The sequence below is a fragment of the Myxocyprinus asiaticus genome, chromosome 30 (assembly GCF_019703515.2).
Source record: "Myxocyprinus asiaticus isolate MX2 ecotype Aquarium Trade chromosome 30, UBuf_Myxa_2, whole genome shotgun sequence".
Classification (NCBI taxonomy): Eukaryota; Metazoa; Chordata; class Actinopteri; order Cypriniformes; family Catostomidae; genus Myxocyprinus; species Myxocyprinus asiaticus.
Genome location: NC_059373.1, coordinates 8,179,587 through 8,189,936, shown reverse-complemented (window position 1 = coordinate 8,189,936; position 10,350 = coordinate 8,179,587).

Below are 10,350 nucleotides of genomic sequence, written 5' to 3'. Positions count from 1 at the left end.
TGTAATATGGCATGTGGGCTAAGCCCTGGGTGACCCTGAAGTCTAGTGACGCCCCTGATGCAATGAAAGTGAATGGTGACTGAGGTCACTATGTACACAAAGCACATTTTCTTATGCTCAGAATAATAATTATTACGTGTATCACTGTTGACTTCAGGGTTTACAGTGAGGTAAAACCAAAGCATATAAAATGGATAGTTAAAATTTTAAAATCTAGTCTACTGAGCCTAGTTTGGAGGCATTGTAAAATAACCTACAGTATAAATACACACCTGTGATGTCATTTTTAATTTAGATTAAAGTGGCACATTATTAAATAAACAAATTACTTTGTGGAAGAAGTGCTTATTCTGATTTTAACATTTGGTGTCTTATCATAATGCTTTAAAAAAAGGTAATTTTTGTCACGCTTCGCTTTGCCCTAATAACACCCCTTAACCTTGTGTAAACCGCTGTAACGGATGGTTTCTCGTGGCTTAATGCTTTATTTTGTAACATATTAAAACATATTAATGGAGTCAGAATAGATATTAGAGCAAGGTAATGGTTAGAGTTTAGAAACAATACTGAGTGCATTCACATGCACAGCAATACACTGTTAACTGCTAAATATCACCTTATTCAAAAATGTGACAATGCAAGAAAACAATGCAATAAACATTATTATCTGCTTTTGACGTTAAAATGTAAACAGGCATGCACACAATCCTTGTGCACAATGGATAAGCTGGTGAGAACACCAGTTAAGGTGTTAACATGCGACAGGGAATGAGGGTAATGGACAAAAATCTGTGTGCTGATAGTTTTTAGCTTAAAATCTTTCTTAAAAACCTTACCCTGATAATGGAAACCATTTACAGCATTTACTTTACCTCACATGTTGTCAGCTTATTAAGCATAACTATGCATCAGTGCACCTTGAACAGCCCTAGATAACTCCAAAACGAAAACATTAGGTTGATTTATCTTTAGCTAAATTCGCTCTTTGCTTACTGAAATGCAAAACACTGCCTCCAGTGTCCAAAATGGTAACTGTTATTGGGTGTATGGGCATGTGTGAGCTCTATTTTCTGGGTTAAATGTCCACCGGGGGGCGCCAAAAGCGAGTTGTGAAGCGAGTGTTTTTTCAGCTGTACAGGCAGTAATACAGTGAAGAGGAATTCATATTTTATAAACTGTACCTCCAACCCAAACCCCAAACCTAACCCAAACCATCAGTGAAGTAAAAATGTACTGTTAGAGGGAAAAATGTAACCTCTGAATCACGCTTGTCACTGATTATGCAAACGTGACTGCTACCTGGATTCAACAAGGTATCCAAACCCGCACCACAAGGGAAGGCAAACACACTTGAGCTGATGCAAAACATGTTTGATGGGAGTTAGCGCTTGTCTGTAAGTCAGCATAATGTGTCCGCTATAGGGTACTAGAGCTCTTTTAAACAACATGCTGACTTCCCGTCTTGTTGCAGATATCTCCAGCGTTGCAACGTGTGTAGAGGTCAGGTGGGGCATTTTGACATTAGTATGATGCTTTGCAGTGTGAACACACAGGCTTTGTTTATGAACCACAGACCAGAGGGCTTTTCCTCATTTCCTGTTTTTTTTTTCATACCAAAATCTGTGTAGTCAAGTTAACTCTTCACTGTTTGACCCACTAATTTTATGTGAGAATTTGTTATACTTAATTTATGAGGGATTACAAACTGATTACCTGTAAAAAGGTTTATAATGTAAACAGCTGGAGGACACCTGGGCTGGAAGCTACAAACAACTTACTATACAGTGTGCAGTTACCACGAGTTACAAATTAAGTTGGTGAAGAGGGTTGCTTGTTTGAACTCCCAGAGAAGAGAACTATGATCAATCACCACTGTGCCCTTAAAGGAATATTTCGTGTTCAATACAAGTTAAGCTCAGTTGACAGCATTTGTGGCATAATGTTGATTACCACTTAAAATGTAAAAAAAAAAAATTTTATTTTAAAAAAAGCACTTACATTAATTCTTCTGTTAAAACTCATGTATTATTTGGCTGTAAAGGGTTTTAAGGTTTGTTGACATCATCATGGCGATGAAGTTGTAAAATTGGATATAACTTTACACAGAAAAGGTTAGTTAGGGATTTTATCACACTAAAATCATGTTAACATATTTTTTATGTCTTTTTATGACTTTCGAAACAGTGAATATTTTAATGTTTGAAAACTGGCCTATTCACTTCCATTGTAAGTGTCTCACTGTAATCCAGATTTAGCTTTTTTTTAAAGAAAAGGAGGGGCAAGTCATAATTTATTTTTGTGGTAATCAATATAATGCCACAAATGCTGTCGATTAAGCTTAACTTGTGTTGAACCCGGAATATTCCTTTAAGCAAAGCACTTAACCCCAAGTTTGTTGGGTTGTCCATGAAATAAGTGTACTATACATCATTTTAGTTAAAATAATCTGGTAAATGACTAAAATAACTGATACTTTGAAATTGGATCATAAAATTTAAACAAGATTTAAAAAAAATAATGCGCCTCTTCTTCAGCTTGGACTCCTTTATTTGTCATTGACCCAAATTTTCAGGGATATTATTTATGTTTGTTTGTCTGTAACAATATGACTACATGTCTAGGACTAATAGCCAATGGATAGTTGTTTTTCAATGCTATGTTTCAAAAGTAATTTATCTTTGTAATGCAATTTGATATTGCAACCAGGAAATTCTCAACCTCTCTCTCTCTCTCTCTTTGTCCTTTCCATCACTGTCCCCTCCATTGACTCATCAGTATGTCTCCAGATTTCCACTTCCGTCAGTGGGTCATTTGAACCTCCTCCCTTCTGCTCCTGCTGTCTGACTCCCTCATACCTCTCTCTCTCTCTCTCTTTCTCTCTCTCTCTCAGTCTGAGTAAATAATGTTTGATCTCTCTCTCTCTTTCACTCTCTCGCTCTCTCTCTCCCTCCATTTCCATCAATAGGTCTCATTCATTCCCTCTCTTCTCCTGCATGCCATTAGACCCCCTTTACCATCACTGTTCATTCCAGTGATTTTTTTTCCTCCATGAAGCTTTCTGTGACTTCTCCAGTGCTGTTCATGACGTGTTCTTTCTCTTCACATCATCTCTTTCCAAAGCCCTTTTTAAGACATTCTCTCTCTCTCTCTCTCTCTCTCTCTCTCTCTCTCTCTCTCTCTCTCCTCGTCTGTCCATGTTTGTTAAATAAACATTGTATTATTTCTGTGACATAGGTTACTGTAAGTCACTCAGGATAAATGTGTCTGCTAAATGCATACATGTAAATGTATGTCATAATACATGCATAACATAGAGTAAATGGCAAACTTTCTGTTGCTCAGAGGTTGCCCTTTCATTGCTCAGGAAATTTAATGGATGTCTCGTTTATGTTTCATTCAAGCATTGGAAAATGGAAACAAATGTGACAATTGTTGACAAATAACAAGTAGAGATTTAAAATTAAAGGAATATTCCAGGTTTAATACAAGTCAAGCTCAGTCGACAGCATTTGTGCCATAATGTTGATTACCACAAAACTTTTTGTTGTGACCCTCCTTTTCTGTAAGAAAAAAAGAAGCAAAAATCGAGGTTACAATGGAATTGAATGGGGGCAAATTTGAGGGGGTTTAAAGGCAGAAATGTGGAGTGTATTGTGTGTTATTTGAGCTGTTGTTTAGATTGTCGTTTTTATGGTGGTTTTGGGTTTATGGCCTTACGTCTTAATGGCAACAATGTTGTAAAACTGGCTATAACTTTACACAGAAAAGGTTAGTAAGTGATTTGACCACACTAAAATCATTTTAACATGCATATTGTTTATGTCTTGTTGCTATACTTTTCAAACAGTGTGTATTTTAACATTTATGGATTGGCTCCATTAACTTCCATTGTAAGTGCCTCACTGTCTAGATTTTTGTTTCTTAAAAAAGGAGGGAAGGGTCTAAATGCATTTTTGTGGTAATCAGTATTATGCCACAAATGCTGTCGATTGTGCGGAACATTCCTTTAAAATTCGCATAGCTCAGATAATGTAGTCTTGGAGGAGTTTGATGAGAATTGTTTTAAATTAAAATTGAAACTTTAGAGGAGACACATCAAGATTACATGTGTTATCTTCTCTGGAGAAAACTCTGAGAAGCAAGAGAAGTAGGTAAAGTCTCCTTTTGCACTTTATTTGACCTCATTGCTGTGATTTTTTCCCCTCATCTTATGGTTACAAATGTCCCAAACATTTTCCTAAATTCCCATTAAATGAGCTTTAATTATTTATTTATTTTTATACATTTTCTTACATTCCTGACTTCTGTAAGTAGCTATTTAATATTGTTTAATGGTCACCATTAGTAAGGGGACTGAGAAACTTCAAGTAAATTTTGCTTAATGATGCATAATTGTGCTAAATGATCTGAGGCAGTTTGAGTGGCCACACTCAGAAAGTCAAAGAGAGATCTTAAAGCAATAGTTCACTCCAAATGAAAATTCTATCATCATTTACTCACCCTCATGTTGTTCCAGTCATCATTCACTTTCATTGCATCTTTTTTTCATACAATGAAACTGAATGGTAACTGAGGCTAACATTATTCCTAACATCTCCTTTTGTGTTTCACTGAAGAAAGAAAATCATACAGGTTTGGAACAACATGCAGGTGGGTAGATATGTTCAGACTTTTGGGTAAACAATCCAAGTAATAAAAGCCTTTTATATCAGTGTTTACACACTCACACATAATACTCATTAGGCAATTATCAGTGAATCAAACAAATAAACATATATTTGTTGGTGTTTTAAACTCATACTGAAATTTGATATAGCCACACATACAAAAAAACTCTTATATACAAACTGGCATAGCAACATTTAAGATTGCAAACATTTGCTTTGCACAAATACCGCTCGCCGAAAACGTCTAACTGGCCCTCATTGTCTAACCCTCTCTTGCCCTTCCCAATTTCACATTTGATCTGGGCATGCATGAGTACCATATCTAAAATCACTGACCCATTCTTTCTACCTCTCTCATTCTGTGTGGTTATATCAGGGTCCCCACTTACGGGGAGCTCATAGCTTACACACAGAGTCACATACATCAAGTCATTTTTTCAATGCTTCTGCTGTAACCCTGTACCAACCCAGTCCATTTCCTCACAAACACACATGCACAAATACACACATGGCAGTCTATTTCCTCACCCCCTCTTCTCCGATCTATTTCTGTATGTTGTACTGTAGTGGGCTAGGGTGTGTGTGCATGGTTTGCAGCCCTGCCCAGTAAAATACAGACTTTTTAAAAAGAAGTCTGCAATATAATCTGGTTGCTTTATTGTAATTACAAGGTCCCCATTTTGGAACTAACCAGGCTGTCTACAAGCACTTGCCATGTCTGTCTCCAAGGAAAAATTATGCTGGCTTTTGTGTGTTCCCCCTGCGTGGTTCCTACCAACACGTAGCCCGAGAGCCGGTTGTCTATCGGCAGATAATTCATTTTCTCAAAGGTAGCAAATTTAATTTGCTCATTCAGATATAAAATATGTTAGCATGGGTGGCCAACCGAAACCTACATAACCGCATGGCTAGTGGCCTGTTGTCAAACCCTGAAATCACTGTGGACAAATTAGTAGGCTGTATTAATCTACACAGCTGTATTCACTCAAGGTGGGAAACATCTGTCTTGATGATTTCTATGTCAAAGTTTGAGTGGCTTTTTACCTTTTCATATTCTTCTTTGTCCCAATAATGGGTCCTAATAATTTGTTTTGATATGTTTAGGGTTTGTACACATGCCAAGACATTATGTCAGTCATCTGTTTATGAGTTCTTCTCTACAGCGCTTTTCACTGTTTGAGTTGAAGTTGTGTTTCAATGCCTCCCTGGATGTAAACTGGTCTTGGTCCATTCAACCCCAGCTGGACTTTTATAACTTCTCAAGGTCTGTGTTCACCTGTGCTTTAACCCCAGATTAGTTTTAATACATTGTATTCTGAATGTCCAAGGACCATGTTCTCATAATCAACCATGAGCACAGTGCAAGAATGGGGAGGTTTTATTGTTTTTATTAATGTTAAATCTCAACCATTTTATTGTCTGCCAGTTGAAAATTGTATACAATGGCTTAGGAAAGTCATAGTGCAGTAATAGTACGATTTGACATTGTTCATGTCTGTAGCACAAACTGTCCGAGATATTTGTTTATTATGCAATCATGGCTCCTGTGAGGTGATTCTGCTCACGTTCCTCATTCTCCATGATCGTTTTTCATTTTTAAAAACATCTTTATTTTTTCTCACATTCTTATTTTGCCTCTCTGTGTCAATCGGTACACCTCACATTTAAAGGGTATGATTATACTGTTTTAGTATGGAAACACACTTAAGTGCACTGGCAAGAGGCAAGACAAAACACATGCTATGATTGTTTAAGGATTGTCTCTTTTGGACTAGAATGGGCAACAGCACAGAAGCACCGAATTGAATCACTGTTGTACTTAGCTGCAAGAATTTCTGTTACAACAATATTCAGTGCTCATAATCATGCACAATGCAAATCCAGTCATATAAATCACCCTGTAAACAATATGAAAGCAATCCAATTGAAAGCCCTCTTCAGCAACTAATGTTATTGGTGAGAGTTTTAATGTTGTTAAAGAACAGTGCAGATAATTATGTTATTAGTGGCTGCTCACAGTGTGGCACTTTACGACCGATTAATGGCAATAATTCTAAGGAACCCAAGTCTCACTATAAAAGTGGGGTTTCTTTAAAAGCTCATGCATTTATAAAGATCCTTGGACAGAGGAAAGGTGTAACCTAAATACTGTAAATTACTATTTATTTTTTATCCTTTACTTTGAAGAAATGGAGTCTGCTGCATCTATAAAGTAGGCTGAGAGAGTGAGGGAACAAACAAAAGAAAGAACAAAACTCAAAATTAACCAGTTTCTTTGGTGTATCAGAGAATAAATTAGATATCAAAATTAGAGAGGGAAAGCATGATTAAACATAGACTTAATCATTCTGACTAGTGCCGCTGATGTAAAGCCATGAAATTTAAAACACATGTACCTAAATTTATATATGTTAACACCCTAAGCAAAGCAAAAAACAATTTTTTTAAAGAAAAGAAAAATGCCTCAATAGAGGCTCACATTTACTCAAAGTTTACTGCATAAATATACAATTTCTTTCCTCAGCCTGACCAACACCACTGTTTACAATACTTATACTATACTATACTGTGCTATACTATACTACTGTATACTATACTATACTATACTACACAACACTGTACTACACAACACTAGACTAGACTACACTATACTACATTATACTAAACTAAACTGTTCTATACTATACTAAACTAATCAAAATTCTGAATTCAGGTAAATTGGGCCATGTTTTGACACTGAGATGACACTTCTTGACTTTTACTGGAATTCACTATTCCATACTTTACTATCCTACACTATTTACCTGAATTCCCCCTTCTATACCATACTATACTTAACTATACTAAAGTCTGAATTCAGGTAAATTAGGCCTCTTCTTGACATTTAGATGACATTACTTGATATTTACTTGAATTCATTATAGTATATTACTCTATTTACCTGAATTCACCTTACTATACTATACTATATTATACTATACTATACTATACTATACTGTACTATTCTATACTATACTATGCTATATTATACCATACTATACTGTACTATACTATATTGTACTATACTATATTATGCTATAGTATACTATACTGTACTATACTATACTATGCTATATTGTACTATACTGTACTATACTATACTATATTATATTATATTGACCTTTACTATGCTATATTATACTATACTGTACTATACTATACTATGTTATATTATACTATACTGTACTATTCTATACTATACTGTGCTATATAGTATACTATACTATACTATGCTATATTATACTATACTATACTATACTATACTATACTATGCTATATTATACTATACTGTACTATACTATGCTATGCTATATTATACTATACTGTACTATACTATACTATGTTATATTATACTATACTATGTTATATTATACTATACTATACTATAATATACTATACTGTACTATTCTATACTATGCTATGCTATATTATACTATACTGTACTATACTATACTATACTATACTATGCTATATTATACTATACTATATTGTACTATACTATATTATGCTATAGTATACTATACTGTACTATACTATACTATGCTATATTGTACTATACTGTACTATACTATACTATATTATATTATATTGTACTTTACTATGCTATATTATACTATACTATACTATGTTATATTGTACTATACTATACTGTACTATTCTATACTATACTATGCTATATACTATACTATACTATACTATGCTATATTATACTATACTATACTGTACTATACTATGCTATACTATACTATGCTATATTATACTATACTGTACTATACTATGCTATGCTATATTATACTATACTGTACTATACTATACTATGTTATATTATACTATACAATACTATAATATACTATACTGTACTATTCTATACTATGCTATGCTCTATTATACTATACTGTACTATACTATACTATGTTATATTATACTATACTATAATATACTATACTGTACTATTCTATACTATACTATACTATACCATACTATGCTATATTATACTATACTGTACTATATTATACTATATTATAATAGATTATACTATACTGTACTATACTATGCTATGCTATATTATACTATACTGTACTATACTATACTATGTTATACTATACTATACTATAATATACTATACTGTACTATTCTATACTATACTATGCTATATTATACTATACTTTACTATACTATACTATACTATACTATTTTATACTAAAGTCTGAATTCAGGGAAATTGAGCCACTTTTTGAGATTGAGATGGCATTTCTTGGCATTTACCTGAATTCACTAAAAAGTGGAGAAATTTACCTGAATTTACCTTACTATACTTTCTATACTATGCTATGAGATGCTAAACTCTGAGCTCAGGTAAACTGTGCCACTTCTTGACATTGAGATTGAGATTACATTTCTTGACATTTACATGAAATCACTATACTATACTATACTGTTTACCTGAATTCACCCTACTATACTATACTGAAGTCTGAATTCAGGTCAATTGAGACACTTTTTGACACCGTTAAAAAGTGGACCAATTTACCTGAATTCAACCAACTATTATATACTATACTATACTGTACTATACTATACTATACTATGCGATGCTATGTTATGCCATGCTTTACTACATTTTCTATACTATTCTATACTACACTAAAGTCTGAATTCAGGAAAAATTCTGAATTTGTTTTCATTCCCGTTAAAAATAAAAGATGGCACCACTGTGAAAAAGGTCTATGAATACTGTGACTAGACTATACTATACTGTAGGCTACTGTACTGTACTGTACTATACTATGCTATATTATTCTATACTATACTTTACGATGCTATGTTATTCCATGCTATACTACATTTTTCTATACTATACAATACTATACTATACTCTGCCATGCTATGTTATGCCATGCTATACTACATTTTACTATACTACACTATACAACACTAAAGTCTGAAAAATTCTGAATTCGTTTTCATTTCCATTTAAAAATAAAAGATGGCACCACTGTGAAAAGGTCTATGAACACTATACTATACTACACTACACTACTCTATACTACACTATACTTCAATAAACTAAAATAGACTACAATAAACTTCAGTAACGGTAGACTACTGCTTTGCAATATATCAAAATAAAGTGAAGTATTGCTGACAGGGCTGAGCTTTCACCCCGTTCTGTACCTGCTGACTTGGTCATTTACGAGTCGGACCGGGGCATGAAAATGTAGGTGGACGGTGACGTCACGAGCGGATATGGATCTGATTGGCTGACGAAATTCTCCATGGCTATACGGACCCATCGGTCCTACATGGTTCAGCTGTCTAACAGAAATAAATACGGAGAAATAATCTGGCTGATCTACATGCCTATCGTTGGCACGTCAACATTAAAAGCTCCTTTAACCATTAAAGATATTTTGGGCCATACAGATCCTTTCGTTAGTTCAAACAATTCACATGAATCGTGTAAAGGACCACGAAAGTCCGTATGCATGATTTCCCCTCCCTCTCCTTTTGCTCTCTGCCCCCTCATTCACTCTCTCTCCACACACACACACACACACACACACACACACACACACACACACACACACACACACACACACACACCCGTGCTCCTTCGCATTTCGTGGGAGAAAGTAAGAAGAGG